Source organism: Anguilla rostrata, chromosome 6 (genome assembly GCF_018555375.3).
Source record: "Anguilla rostrata isolate EN2019 chromosome 6, ASM1855537v3, whole genome shotgun sequence".
Classification (NCBI taxonomy): domain Eukaryota; kingdom Metazoa; phylum Chordata; class Actinopteri; order Anguilliformes; family Anguillidae; genus Anguilla; species Anguilla rostrata.
This window is the reverse complement of record NC_057938.1, coordinates 23,962,023-23,976,320: the sequence shown is the minus strand read 5'-3', so window position 1 is coordinate 23,976,320 and position 14,298 is coordinate 23,962,023. Positions and strand designations below refer to the sequence as shown.

At 38.7% G+C, this 14,298-nt stretch overlaps 2 long non-coding RNA genes across 3 annotated transcripts; both read right to left on the bottom strand.

Moving 5' to 3' along the window:
• Nucleotides 1-3,157: 3,157 nt before the first annotated feature.
• On the bottom strand, nt 3,158-6,279 carry LOC135256875 (uncharacterized). The gene is made up of 2 exons (XR_010330537.1): nt 5,878-6,279; nt 3,158-4,159 (listed from the first exon to the last, which is right to left on the bottom strand). It is a non-coding gene; the product is annotated as an uncharacterized LOC135256875 (long non-coding RNA).
• Nucleotides 6,280-7,561: 1,282 nt separating this feature from the next.
• LOC135257976 (uncharacterized) lies at nt 7,562-10,304 on the bottom strand. 2 transcript variants are annotated; one of them, XR_010330830.1, is made up of 3 exons: nt 9,903-10,304; nt 8,829-8,882; nt 7,562-8,264 (listed from the first exon to the last, which is right to left on the bottom strand). It is a non-coding gene; the product is annotated as an uncharacterized LOC135257976 (long non-coding RNA). The 2 variants fall into 2 exon arrangements; XR_010330829.1 differs by having other exon boundaries at nt 9,985-10,302.
• Nucleotides 10,305-14,298: the final 3,994 nt, after the last annotated feature.

The window sequence follows — 14,298 nt, the reverse complement described above, 5'->3', positions numbered from 1 at the left end:
ACAGCAAAACTAAAACATTTTCTGTCGCACATCCCATGATCACAAAACTCATCACTCATCAATCAAATACAAGGACAAAGGAATTTACATCTAGGCATACATCTTACCTTATTAGATTGATATTACTAAATTGAATTCAGTACTATTTTTGAACATAACAAGAACAGCATTTCAGTGAAGCTTTGGGATTAAACTTTAGGAGTTTCTTTAAGCTTCTTTAAGTCATCAGCTTCTTATGATCTCCTTATCAATGTATACATATTCCTTGAATTTTGGTAAGGTTTTGTGAAGTAAAGAAAATGCTATCACCAAGTACAATTGAGAGTAATTTTCTGTTCCAGGATAATGATAATAATTAACTTTTCCCATTCAGCTTGATCACCATTTAAGGGGTTGGGAAATTTCTTTTTTCTTTTTTCAAAGTCACTTACCAAGTGCATTTCACATGGTAAGCAAGCAGCACTAGAGTGAGAGATATGCAAAGTTAGAATAATAAAAGTGCAGCTGTCAAGATGCATGCCTCAAGACCTGCAAAATAAAGGGAGAAAAGGGTTCATTAAAAAAATACAAACAGTAAGGTATAGCTGGATAAGGTGGGTTGGACTAATTAAGCACCTTTGGGATGAGGTGGAACATAAGGTTTGCAGTATTAATGCATTCTAAAAATCTGCCGGAGCTACATGATGCTATCAAGTCAGCATGGACCAAAATCACTGAGGAATGCGTCTAGCACCATGTTGAACGATCCATGCCATGAACAATTCACTTAATTCAAGTATCTATGTAACAGCTGCACAGAAGTCATGAGGTCTACATGTTAAAAGAGGATGAATTAATTATGTTATTACTGTATGGATGGTTCATACATAACACATAATTTGTCCTGTTATTAATTTTATTCATTCATAAGTGATGCAGGTAGGCTCGCACTTCAGCCAGTAAGTCTCATTCTGTTCTCAATTTAAAACAGAATTGCATGGTATTAAAGAAATGTGGTTCTAAAAATAACTAATGTCCCATTTTTCTGATTGCCCAGGTATTTTTGGTACAAATGGTTTCACAGGTGTTTCTGATTATTGGTCAGGTGTGTTCAGTTGCTTTTTTTAGTGCAAGTATAAGAGAACTTTCAGTATCTACTGTAATCTTCATTCTAGGCTTTTGATTGCTTTTGGAGTGTTATTGGTGTTTGTCAGCATAAGGACCAGAGTACTGCCAATGAAAGTCAATGAAGCCATCATCAACTTGACGCATCATCTCCCTCTATTTTGTTTACTATAGAATGCAAAGTTCTGGACTTCAAGAGACCACCACAACACACTGAGATGTAGGCCATAAAAAAAGCATATTTAAAATGTATTTAGGGGTTACATATAGTGCCAGAATTGGAAGGGAGGGATTGTAGCCTATACTGAAGGATTTACACATTGAAAGCAAGAGGCATTTGGAGTTGTCTTGAAATGCGTTTCACTTTTGTCACTCAAAATTTAGGGGACAATATTCATTTATTTTTAACTTAATGAATCCACACAAATGCTAGCTTACTATAGTTAAAATTATTTTATACATTCACTGTTTCTTGTACCCTACACAACATTAAAGGCTTTCCAGAATTTTATTTCTCTGTTCAATCTGAACAGATAGGCAAAAACAGAATAGAACTGCCAAATACCAAACTGTTTCCCATTCACTCCATTAGAGAGATTGCATATCTGCAAAAACCATTAGTGCATATTTTGGATATTTTTGTGGAATTATGTCTAATAACATTGCATTATGATCTATAAATTTACATTGTCAGCAGATGTGGCATAAATACCAACAATTACCCTATAAAGACAGAAAACAATAGACATTTATGATGGTAGGTGGTTTTGGTTGAAAATCTGAGTGCCACTTTTTGGTTCTCAGCACTCGATTTCATCCTTTTATGCAATTAAGTGGATTTTACTGTAGTTCATTTAACATGTCTAAGGTTGCATGTACAGTGCCCTGAAAACATTTCTCTTCCCAATTTCCTCTGTTGTTGCATTTGTCACACTGAATGGTTTCAGATCTTTAGGCAAAATGTATTAGAAAAAGGGAAACTGAGAAAAAAAACACTTAAAGCCCATTTCATTTGACGAGACACTCACGTCAAAAAATAATTTCCCCCTTTGTTACTCAACCAATTAAATAGATTTGGCTGATTGAACACAGCTGAGCTCGATTGCAGCCAGCCCTGTTGAATCTAAACCTCTCATACTGATCCTTGCCAGAGTGAGTCACCACAGTTTCTACAAACAGTCAAATTCTAGAAGAGATAAAGAAAAAAAGAAGTGTCTGGAAAGGGTTACAAAACCATTTCCAAGGCTCTGGGCCTCCAAACAGCGAGAGCCATTATCTCCAAATACAGATCACTTGGAACAGTGGAGTCTTTTCACAAATGGCAGCCAGCCAAAATTTGTCCATGAGCTGAAGCATAAGTGGGTTATGTAGCATGGCACTAAACTTGAAAGCGGTTTACTTTACTCGACATCCAGCAACATTTACAAATTATACCAATAATTTCAAACCATTTAAGTCTCACAGGTAGTTCCCCATTTCGTTTCAGTCCACCCTCAGGCATCCTATATTTTGATGGCCCAACTGAAAAACATTTCAAATGCAGGAAAAATCCTGGCTGTGTTACAAAGCCTGACAGCAGCCAACAACTGACTCACTTACAATGCGGTTTTACACAATATTAAATTTAGTTTTAGCAATTACAAAAACTCCCATGCCACCTACTCTGATCACTCCATTGATGGAAGTAGAGCGGTTCTCTCAATTGCACCTATAGCGGTGCTAGGGATGAAAGCATAACTTATTCTGGTCCAAATCACAACACAGAAATGTTTAGGTGGTTAACCAACAAGACATGCCATCCTCTTGATCTTATCTGGGGAGAAATTAATCAGGAAACCTGAAACAATTCCCAAAATACCTACAGGGACTTGAATGCTACAAAGAACATACATTAAGCACACCTGTTGCAAGCATGCCACAGTCCAAGGAATCCATTGTCTGGCAGTTGGTGCACAAATGCTTATGAAAACTGTCCTAGTCTGACCAAAGAAAATACAAATTGGATTCTATAAAGTGCCATGGGTATTTGAGAATTAGAAGCAGTACAGCAGTGTAGTTTCCATTGTTTATTGTACATTGAGATTTACTCCCTGATCTCATTTCAACTAACACACATTTATTAAACAATTTATACAAAAACTATGGGCAAAATTGAAATTACAAACCACTTCACTGTAGTATGGTTTGAATTGTTCCAGGTATGCCAACAGCACAATGCTAGGTGCAACCCCTAAAGGACCATAAAATATTGAATAAATCCAGTATCCAATTTGCAACAGACATGCAGTAAAAGAAAGTTAACAAACATTACAAAATTCTAAGTCAAACATTCCATGAAAATGGAGGAAAAATTAGAAACCATACCACAGTAAATCTTTTAGTCTGGGGTTGAGTTATTAAAAATTAACCTTTGCTTGTACAGCGAAATCTAGGTAGCTAAAAATTTTGAACTTCCTGTTACACCAATCATACATACTCTGTACAGCAGTTGCCCTTAATTGTAATATTACAGAACAAAGCAGTTTTATATCCCCAGTCTCTTGAATTCTAGTATATGCTGAATGGAGGATTCGAGTTGGCATTGCCTATGGAAACAGCCTTGTTGAGGGAAGGGCACATGGGAGAAGAGAAATTCAGATGGATTAGCATGGACACAAACATCCTCTGCAAAGGAGCTTCAGTTTGCAACCCTGGTAGAAAAAGGACCCCTTTACCCATTCAAGACAACCTACAGCACCTCATGAGGAATAACATGCTCTTTGCATTACATGGTTTCCATCTTGGCTGCTGGAGGGTAGTCTTGATTACAGTCTCTTCAGTGCAGGATGGGAGGCGCAACATTGGGGAGGACTCAGCAGCACTGGAGGAGGGAGGTTGCCATGGCAATGAGGATGAAAAAGATGGCAGGCTGTAGGGCGGGGTCTGCCCTGCTTGGAGTGGTGACGTTCGCTGCGCTGCTAAAGGTGTTGGTGGCCATTGTGGTTACATTGACACTCGTGCTGGCGGTGGTCTGGTTGGCCGCTGGGGTGGCAGCTGTAGTATTCTGAGAGTCCACCTGGGTGCCAGCCAAAGAGAAAAAGTGTGAAGCTAGGCAGAACACATGCTAATTGAGTGTGGATAACAAACTATTCCAGGACAGCACAAGGGTGCATAATACCAATGCAGTGTGCGTCATTTCATTTGAACACAAAGGTTGTACCACTAAGGTGGGGGTATGTAGGTACATAAGCTTAACGTCTCCCTTGCAGTACATGACAGGCCTGTAAAATGAAAGTCTTGCCTTAGAAAGGACACTGCCATTCACAAACATGCAATGCTCTATGTACCTTAAAATAAATCATAGGAAAGAAAATGGACAATGGCACTAACCAAGGTAAGATCCAGAAGCCAAAATTTATAAATCTGAATCTAGCTGGGTGGGAACCCATACCTGATTAAGGTTTCAGCCTTTAGTGGTACCTTCATTTTTAAATTGCGTCAACATTGAAGCAGCCAGGAGTCGAAGCAAACAGCTTGGCTTCAAAGTACAAACATGGAATACAAGTTGCAAGTGCTGATCAATCCTAGAGCCAGAGTGCTCCCAAATATTCTGAAAATGTATTAAACCACCACCTGGCAGCAAGTAAATTATGCTGTGTGAATCCAAAAAGTAGACTGACCATTTTCTGGTCAAATAACACTTAATTTGACTTGAGCTTAACCCATTTATGAAAACAAAATCGAAACGGGCCCATCAATAAATAAATCCAATTCGCCACCAACCGCAGCCCAAGAGATGTCTGGGGTGGAGTCAACATTATCCCAATATTCACATGCAATAGAACGAGCGCAATGGGTGTGGCAGGCCAGATGCGCTTGCTGTCAACGCTCTTAAATGCACGAGTTACCAATTCGGATCATTTATGGAACGTGCACAAAAAAAAAAAAAAAAAAAAAAAAAAAAAAAAAAAAGGTATACATCATAGGCAGACTTTGCTGGGTATTCGGAAAACGGAATGCAATCAATTTCCCCCAAGAATCCAGATAAATTCGTTAGAGGTACATTTAGTACAATTGCTTGAATGCATGTGCTACGAACCCCGCCCCAGAATGATGATATCCTAGACTCAGAATGGGAACAGAAATGGATGAAGTTCCAAACGTACTTCTCAGGTTTCCCCACAGAGTGGTATAGAAAGTAACTGTATAGCTGGGGAAGACAGTAAGGTATACGGAGTGTGAATAATTCATTTGCGGGCTGTGCGCATTAGCGAAAGAGTAATAAACAGAACGGCGCAATATTTGGTCAAACTTATTTAACGACGCCCGAAGTGATAATAGCGAGACGCATAGCTGTTGAACGGCTTTGAAATGATTCCTACCACTTGCGTCGTGAATTCGCCAATGATTGACACCAGCAGGCTGGAGGCAAAGTTACTCATGTGCCTGTTCTGCCCAAGTGATTAGAATACCACGCAAAATATGGGCGGTCAGTGCGAAATGAATGAACATTGATTTCGCCTAATTTAATCACGTTTCCTACTTGAGCTAGTTATCTAAAAGGGACGGAAACGGTCGGCGAAGTCAGGTAACAACTTAGTTAAAAAGAAAAAAATAAATAAAAATAAAAACCAGTACAACAATGTGCTGCATCACCTCTGGAAGTGATAGTGTAACAGAAAATCGTTTAATAAATTCGTTTAATGCTATTAGGAGAAATGATTCAGGTAACTACCAAGCTCATATTGCAAAATAAATTTACCAAAATAGCGCTAGCAAGTATCTTATTCATACCTGGGTCCGTAAACAAATGGCGAGCACCATCACTCCGAAGCAAGCAGCTGCAAATTTATTCATTTTTTTTTTTTCTTCTTGTTTTGGCTAAAGCACAGCTAATCCACCTTTAAAACCCAGTTACTGCGTTGCACACGTCGCTCCTTCTGATCAGGTAAAGTCGGACTGGAGTCTGGACGGATTTTATACCAGCATCAATGACCGACAGTTCTGACGTCGCTCAGAATCGCGTCACTCTAAACACCTGCCTCCGAAATCAGCAAATATTATCAAGGTAACTCCCAATCACATCATGAACTTCCACAAGACGATTGCACCGTGGAGACACGACATAAAAAATATTTATTCTGAAATGGCCTAAATCATTCAAATATGAGTCGCGAGGGTAATTTCTATATTTATTTTAAATATAAAAAATGGGAATTGTTTATATTCATTTAGGCTCCTTGTAAACTTGTAACGAAAAATTAACACCTAGACTACCTGGCTTTTATTTCTTCTCAGAAAGGGATTTCTGCAGTGACTTAAAATTCAGTCAACTCAAATTTTAATGAGTTTCATTCAGTTTATAGGCTAGCTGTTTGTGCGCTTAAAGAACAAGAGTTCAGATGCATGCAGTGGAGTGGAGACGGTCGGATAACAATTTATTCCATGCATGAATCATCCGCGCAGCGCTTAAAAATCTGAAATAAAAAAAGATAAATCCAAACCAATTAAGACAACTACCGTTGTGCAAATGACGACGAAAGCATGTTCTGCCTTACAGCGACCTCTAACGTTCTAAAATGCTTCTGACGCGTGCATACTCTTAAACGACAATGTTTCTGTTTATCGAGAAACCGGAATTTTAACAAATTTAGACATCAGATTACCAGGGTGAAATAAGGGAAGGCGCCGCGTCCCCCTCGGTAATACGTCCAACCTTCCTACAAAAATTATTTATTTATTTATTTTGACCAATAAATGTAGCGCTCAACACTGCCTCAACAAATATGTGAGATTAATTCCCCTGGAATCTTGTTGAGGAAAATTGATCCATTTTTGGCACTGGGAAATTGTTATTTATGTATGTGCATCAAGAGGTACATAATCCTGTATATATGTTATAGCCTATATATGTTCCTAGAATTTATGGGGAAAGCAATTATTTGGTGTTGAGAACAACAACAAAAAAAAAAAAAACAGGTAAAAATGTAAAGTTACATCGTTTGGAGCAAGAAGCCCCTGGGAGACAAATAAATCTGTAAATAGTCAGTGAATTATTTATTTAATAACACGAAATTATGTAAATAAACTGAAATGAATGGTTAGGTGAGAATATTATTTATTGTTCGTCATAATGTCACTAATTAGCAAGAATTAGCATTGATGCCTAGCTAGCTAGCATTAGCCAGCTACTAGGTTGTTTGATTTAGCTAGACATCCTGAGGTCAATCATACTGACATAACATAATAAATATACGTTCCTTTTTGTTAGCTACTGTTCTGTTAGCTTCTGTTTTTATTATTAAAAATATTAAAAAATATGGGGTCATAGGTTACCTGAATTTACAAAATTCCTGATTAGTATATATGTGGGATAGAAATTCCAAGTCACTTGTATTGGTCATTGAATCTATATTTTTGCTAAACTCTTATACTTGGATTTCACATGCGTAAATGTGTGTAATGCAAGATTCTTTCAATGCCTTGTCAGAATGGAACAAACCCAAAACGTAATGTGATAATGTACTAAAGTGTGTAAAGTGTGGACTAGTGCGAGTTAATAACTAGTTGCAGACAGAGCACCAGCAAATGACGGACATGCTGATGTGCATCCCTGATGGAAATGCAGAATGGATGTTTTTGCATTGAGGGATTGAGGAAAGGAGGGATTGCCACTCCTTTCCTCCGAGAACCTTCTCTATTTTTGAAGATGACCATATAAGGCCTGGGTTTTCAACAGGGGTGCACAGACCCCTGGGGATCCTTTAACGTACTGTAAGGAGTCTCTGGCCAGACTTGATATGTAATGACTATACATAGATTTGGGAAATATATATATTTTTTTAATGTTAAATTTAACCATTTTTAACTTATGGTAGAAAGTTGTATGGGCAACTGGTGATGTGCAACTGTCAAAATAGAGAGCAAGAAAACTAACTTAAAACTACACTCACAGGCACCTCTGGGATATTGATGGGCCGATAGCTAAAGTTATTATTGCATCATGTTTCCTTTTTTCCAAGACAAGTTTTAGGCATACAGGTCACGTAGCTCAGCAGGCAAAGTTGTGGGCACCCAATTGATCAGCAGGGGTTGCTGGTGTATGGTGAGATGCCATGAAGACAGCCAACTGTGAACCATTTGGGCTGCTGGCCACAGTTAGCATTGGAACAGTCCGGGTTCTATACAAGACAATGAAAACTCATTCATACATACTGAACAGTGCTTTAACAGGATGAGCCGCCAAGCAGGCCCAAAATTCAGTTTTTCATGAAACTAGTCAACTACTCGAAAAGCAGCTCATGCCTACTCAAAAAAAGTTCTTCATTACAAATTAATCAGTGTCTGGAGTTATTCCCAAGCATGTGACCATGTGGGCTGTCAACCTGAATTTCAGCAGTTAGCCTTCAGGTGTTCCAGTAGCTACTCCCTTGTGGCAATCGTACATGTGGCTAATTTTACATATAGGGACTAATTCTGTTTTTGTAAAACAGCCTTTAATTTTGGTGCTAAAATAGTCCTTGTAATTGAGCATATTCCGCCTGTCCCCACTGCCTCTTATGCCCCCTGGACACACAAATGTTATGCGACCAGTGGATAACAGAATAAACCAGTCACCTACTGACACATTGCATACTACCGGATTTAATTTATTTAGCACATTTTGCAGTTTAGATCGCAGAATTCTTTCGATGTAGAAAGAGGTATATATTTTACTACATAATTAAGAGGACTGTACTATTTACCTTTGTTTAAACGTGTGCCATTCCCAGGTATCCCTGTTTAGATATATTCCTCCTCTGCAAACAGAATTTTAGAATGTTAGAATATGTTTAGCAGCACAATAGAGCAGGTTGCTCACATTTTCTTAAGAAATCAGATTTGCACATGATGCTCACAAATGCCCACTGACAAAAACGTTGCAATGTCAGCCTTTCTGTGTCTGATCAAGTGATAACTCAGCGAATGACAGATGATTGCTGCTATTAGTTGATTGTTTCACATGTGGCTTTAAATGGACCCAATCAATGCCTTGGTGGTGGACTGCACGTAGTGAAGGATAACAATGCAAGAGTTTCTCCAGGCCCTATTCATAAAAACTCCAAAAACTTGGTGTCAGTGTAGTTCAGGTGTTCCAGTGGGTAGCTGGTAGAAGGACATAAGATGGCAGGCAAATCGTACTGGAAGGCACAGTAGTCATGAGTTTAGCCGCTACCACACATCACACATGATTCTGCATTAAAGCAGCATTTGAAAGTTGAGTTAGACATTCATTTAACCAGGGCCGATGCAACCAGGAAATGTCAGCATTGCATGTCAGAACATGAAGTCAGAATTCTGCAATCATATCTGACTGCATTTGAATTTTTATGACACCTTGTGGAGAGAGCACAATGAAAAATGTTTTAAGAGGCTTCATGCCTGATATTCTCCTGAGAACCAATCTGCAGGCTCCAGGGCAAACTGAAAACTTGAAGCTTAACACTTGCCACTAGCAGTCCTTGACAGAACTGAAAAAACAGGAAAGTTTCACGGAGCAGTTTTCTCTTCTCCCCCTTGGGGAAGAGGCACAGTCCACCCTTGCATTGGCAAGTAATGCATAGGACCACCAGTTTGTATCTATGATGTGACCTGCAGGAATTTAAACATGTATTTCAATTGTTATGCTCCTGGTGTCTCCATGGGCACTTCATCTGCACTATAGAAAATGAAGTTACTCCTCAAATTTGACATGGATGTAAATCTTATGATTTATAACAATAATTTTCATGATTTATAGTGTCTGCAATGTGCCACACTGTACAAGCATACTCACACACCATTGCCACTAGAGGAGAATAAAACCGGTCTTAGCTTTGTTTAAATTTACAAATAAACTATTGTATGGCAGTGGTAACCAACCCCGTTCCTGGAGATCTACCATCCTGTTGGTTTTCTTTTCAGCCATAATTCAGCCATAAGTTGCTGACTCTATTAATTAGCAACTCAAAAAGATCTGTAGCTGTTGACTGAGGTGTGCCTTGTTAGCGTTAGAGTTAATACCTACAGGAGGATAGAGCTCCTGGAACACGGTTGGCTATCACTGTTTTATGGAATAGAAAACAAGTAGTGTCAATCTGTTATGTTATCCTATGCCAGTGATGTCCAATCTTATCTGAAAAGTGCAGGTTGTTGTTTTAGTCCAGCACTAAGGCACCTGATTCTTCTTATCAAGATCTTGATTGAAGACCATGATTAGTTAAATAAGGTGTTGTAGTGCTGGGGGAAAAAAATTGACACCGTTGTTCTCAGAGAAAGATGTTGTATAATCTTTCTTATTTCACAGAATACTGCTGCACATCAATGGTCCTAAATAATCCAAATGCATTAACATCTTAGCATCTCTTGTAATCATCTGGCAATTATCATCTGCACTTAATTATTGGTAATTAATTTATTAACATAGATGATTGTGGTGGTGCAGTTGGGATAATTGTTAGACACCTACCTTGACAAAAAGTCTATTGACCTCTTGCTGTTGCAGAACTGATATACATTTGGAAAAACAAGCAGAACAAACTGGTGACCCTCCCAGCGGATCAAAAGGCCCAGACATACAGGCAGCTCTCATATTTCTCAATCTGACTTGGGAATTTAATTGGTTATTTGTCTGAAGAAACTTACTCATCAATGCAACCTACATATATTTGGATAGATTCAATTTGCTTACATATTTCAATATTGAAATTAGCACTTTAGCTATTGTTGGTTTTTTTTACCTCATTGAGCTGATGCATGTCTTCAGAAGAATGCTTCTTCTATACATGTTGCTTTTATTTAACGGAATAATTGCAGCACATATCTGTTCTTCCACAATAACAAACACATTCTTAACAGTGTGACACATTGGGACTTAAATCAACCCTCTAACGAGTGACCCCATATGGAAGCATTATTTGGCAAAGGGATCCTACTCTGAAGCACCTACAGTAGATAAATTCAGAGTCTTCGCATGGCGGCTGACTTCAGAATTATGTATGTATTAGCTGATCCTAGATCAGCTGTTTTAGGGAAAAAATAATCTAGAGCTTAAAATGCCTAGAGTGCTTGGTAACCCTTATCCAGGGGCCTGTATCACAATACAGGATTACTGAGTCAGCTGGGTAACTGCACTCAGTAAAAACCAGAACCCTCCCAAATCTGGAACATGGACTGAAGCAAAAAGAGCTGTTCTCCTGGGTTATACTCAGTTATCCAGGTGCAGTTATCCAGGTGACTCAGTAATCCTGTTTTGTAACACCCCAGGAAGTATACATTGCAGTAAGTTTTGTAACTGTATATAAACACAGTGTAGCTGTTTCGCCCATTCTCTTTAATTCAGCCCATGTCTTTTATGTAAATCATACCCATGGTTTCAATTATACTGTCAGGTTTGACAGATTGCAACAGCCAAAATACTTTTTATAGCAACAAATTAGGGGAGGTGCTTAGTTCCCATAGCGTTGGCAGAAAGCAAACAAACAAACAAACAAAAATATTGGGAAGGCAGGAATGCCACCTGTCAAGTCACACCTTTGCAGGGCATGCACCACACTTTTTGATACTTTGAAAAGTGTGACTTGGGATCTTTTCATGCAGTCTGCCATTTCAAGCACACTTAAGCCGCGTTTCCACCGCAGGAACTATACCCCGGAACTAGGAACCTTTTGAGGAACTCAGTGCGTTTCCACCGCAGGAACTAGGGTCTAAATTTAGTTCTGGGGGCTTTGTTTTACCCCCCAAAAGGTTCCTGCTCAGGGGGTAGTACTTTCCGAAAGTACAGGAACCTTTTGGGTGGAGCTTGCAGCGCTGAACATTTCTGATTGGTCGAGTACTCACGGGATTTTTTGTGTGTCTATTTTCAGGCGCCATGTTTGAAAATATGCAGGCGCAAACCAATTTATTTTCATAATAACTTCAAATCAAACTTGTATGTTATGCGGCGCAGTAGCCTACTTTTGGTTATAGCCTGCCAACGTCTTGGAATTATAACATGTGCTCTTCTGTTCTTTTCTTGCTTTAGTATTCGTTTTATAAAATGCTAAGCATTCGTGCTGGGACAGCATATTACGTACTAAAACATTCAAACGGATTAATTTGGTTGCTGAATATTTTTTTCCGGATTTTCTTAGCCCGTTGTAATTGACTCAAAACGTTTGATACAGTTATGTGAGGTATGCGGTAGTTCTGCGTAATTCACATTGGTGATACAGTAAAAGCAAACTGGAAATCACCTTCCGCACTTTTTGTCAGGGTAAAATAACAGGTTAATACTAGTAATCGTACCTTTAGCTTTTTCAGACTGCCGTAATTTTACTCTGCCATTCTTCAATTCCACAAAAAGACCAGGAAGACTATGGACTAATTTATGGTGCATGGTTCGCATCTGGAGGGCACACTTCGCTGCTCGGCTAGCAGTAACTTCGAAGGAAAACAAACGGTGGCTGTACCACCACTAATTTAAATTTTCACGCAAGTCCGAGTTTTCGTTCTATTCTTGTCATTTTGCGATTAGCCTATATGGAATTGACGATGAGAAAGTAATCAAACAGCAAATTGTTTACAACGTGTGCATGTTTTCTGCTGTTGTTGCCAGTTAGCCTATATTGGAAATGTGAATGCATTCTGTCGCTTCGGATGTCAAGACATGAAAGCGAATGTTCGCATAAAAACATAATGAATGTGTTTGAGAGGATATATGAAACAGTTACAATCTGACTATTGGCCTGTTATATCCTATTTGTTGCATAACGGTCCAAGTTCAACTACCAACGACAGTTTTGCTTGACAGCGGTAAAATATGCCCAAACGGCTGCAGAAGAATATTTCAATACGTGTGATTAAATCGATAAAAATCAATAAATACAAAAGTAACCATATATAGTCATTGTTGGTAACCCGTTGTATATAAGTGGAATAAACCCCTCCGGGCTGTCCCGGTTATTAGAAAATAATGTAGGCTACTTCGGTGGTAGTATGGGGTTACAGAAGAAATCATGACAGATGGACCGACGACAACGCCGCTTTTTCATACGTCAGTGGGCTAATTTGCCTAATCTTCGCGGGACTTTAGACCCCGGTGGAAACGCAGACAACCATTGGCTGAAGGAACCTTTTAGTTCCTGGTAAAGTAGTTCCTGGGACTGAAAGTTCCGGGTAATTTTGGTGGAAACGCGGCTTTAGACTTAGGGTTTTGTGCCTTTGAAGCTACAGAACATTTTAAGAAACCAAATGAAAAGTTAGATGGCATAATTTACAAACATAGCACAAAGTTACATACACAGATGTAGGAAAACATGGGTACCATTGCTTTGAAACATGGCTTGTTCAGATTCTATGAAAAAATATTCATGAGTTTACTTGCAACTTGGCATCTTTTTGATACCAATAATTTGGTATGCCAATAAAGTTTTGGAAAATATTTTTTTTTACAGATGTATAGATCGTGTTTTCTTTGTGCACATTTAGAAATCTAAATCACCAAATGTATGTATCTAATGTAAATTTCCTTTTAGATGTGTAAACACACAAAGTTCTTAAATCATAGAAATTCAAAGACATTAGCTTAAATGCTGAGCAGAATCATATTTTAGAACTAATGAGTAGGCCCACCAGTTTTTATGTGACCTGCAGGGATTTTAAATAATATTTTGGTGGTTATCCTCCAGGTGTCCCCATAGGCACTCAAATGGCACAGTCAAGCGACTAATTGTACCATTTATTTTCTAAGTGAGATACTTATAAATACAATTAGGAGATCTAATATGGGGAAAGTCAGGAAGGAAAGTGAACATGTATGGAAGTTCAAATGCTAAAAAATAGCACATCTTTCAGCCAGTGGTCCCCACCCCTGGTCATGGAGAGCCACAAGGTCTGCTGGCTTTCATTGTTTCTCAGAATTTCAGTAGCACCGCGACTTATCAATTACTGCAAAGCAGTTGATTACACAGTTAACACAGGTCTCCTGGTTTCTCCTTGGGTATGAATTGGTCGCTGATCTTGGGAAAAAGCAAAAACCAACAAACTCCATGGCTCTCCCAGCACCAGGATTAAGTATCACTGCAGTTAGAAGAAAAGAAAAAAAAAACATTCTTATAAAGCAGGGGTGTCCAATCTTATCTGAGAAGGGCAGCATGTTTTTTTTTTCAGCCCAGCACTAAGACACCTGATTCTACTTAAAGTCTTGATTGTTTTCAT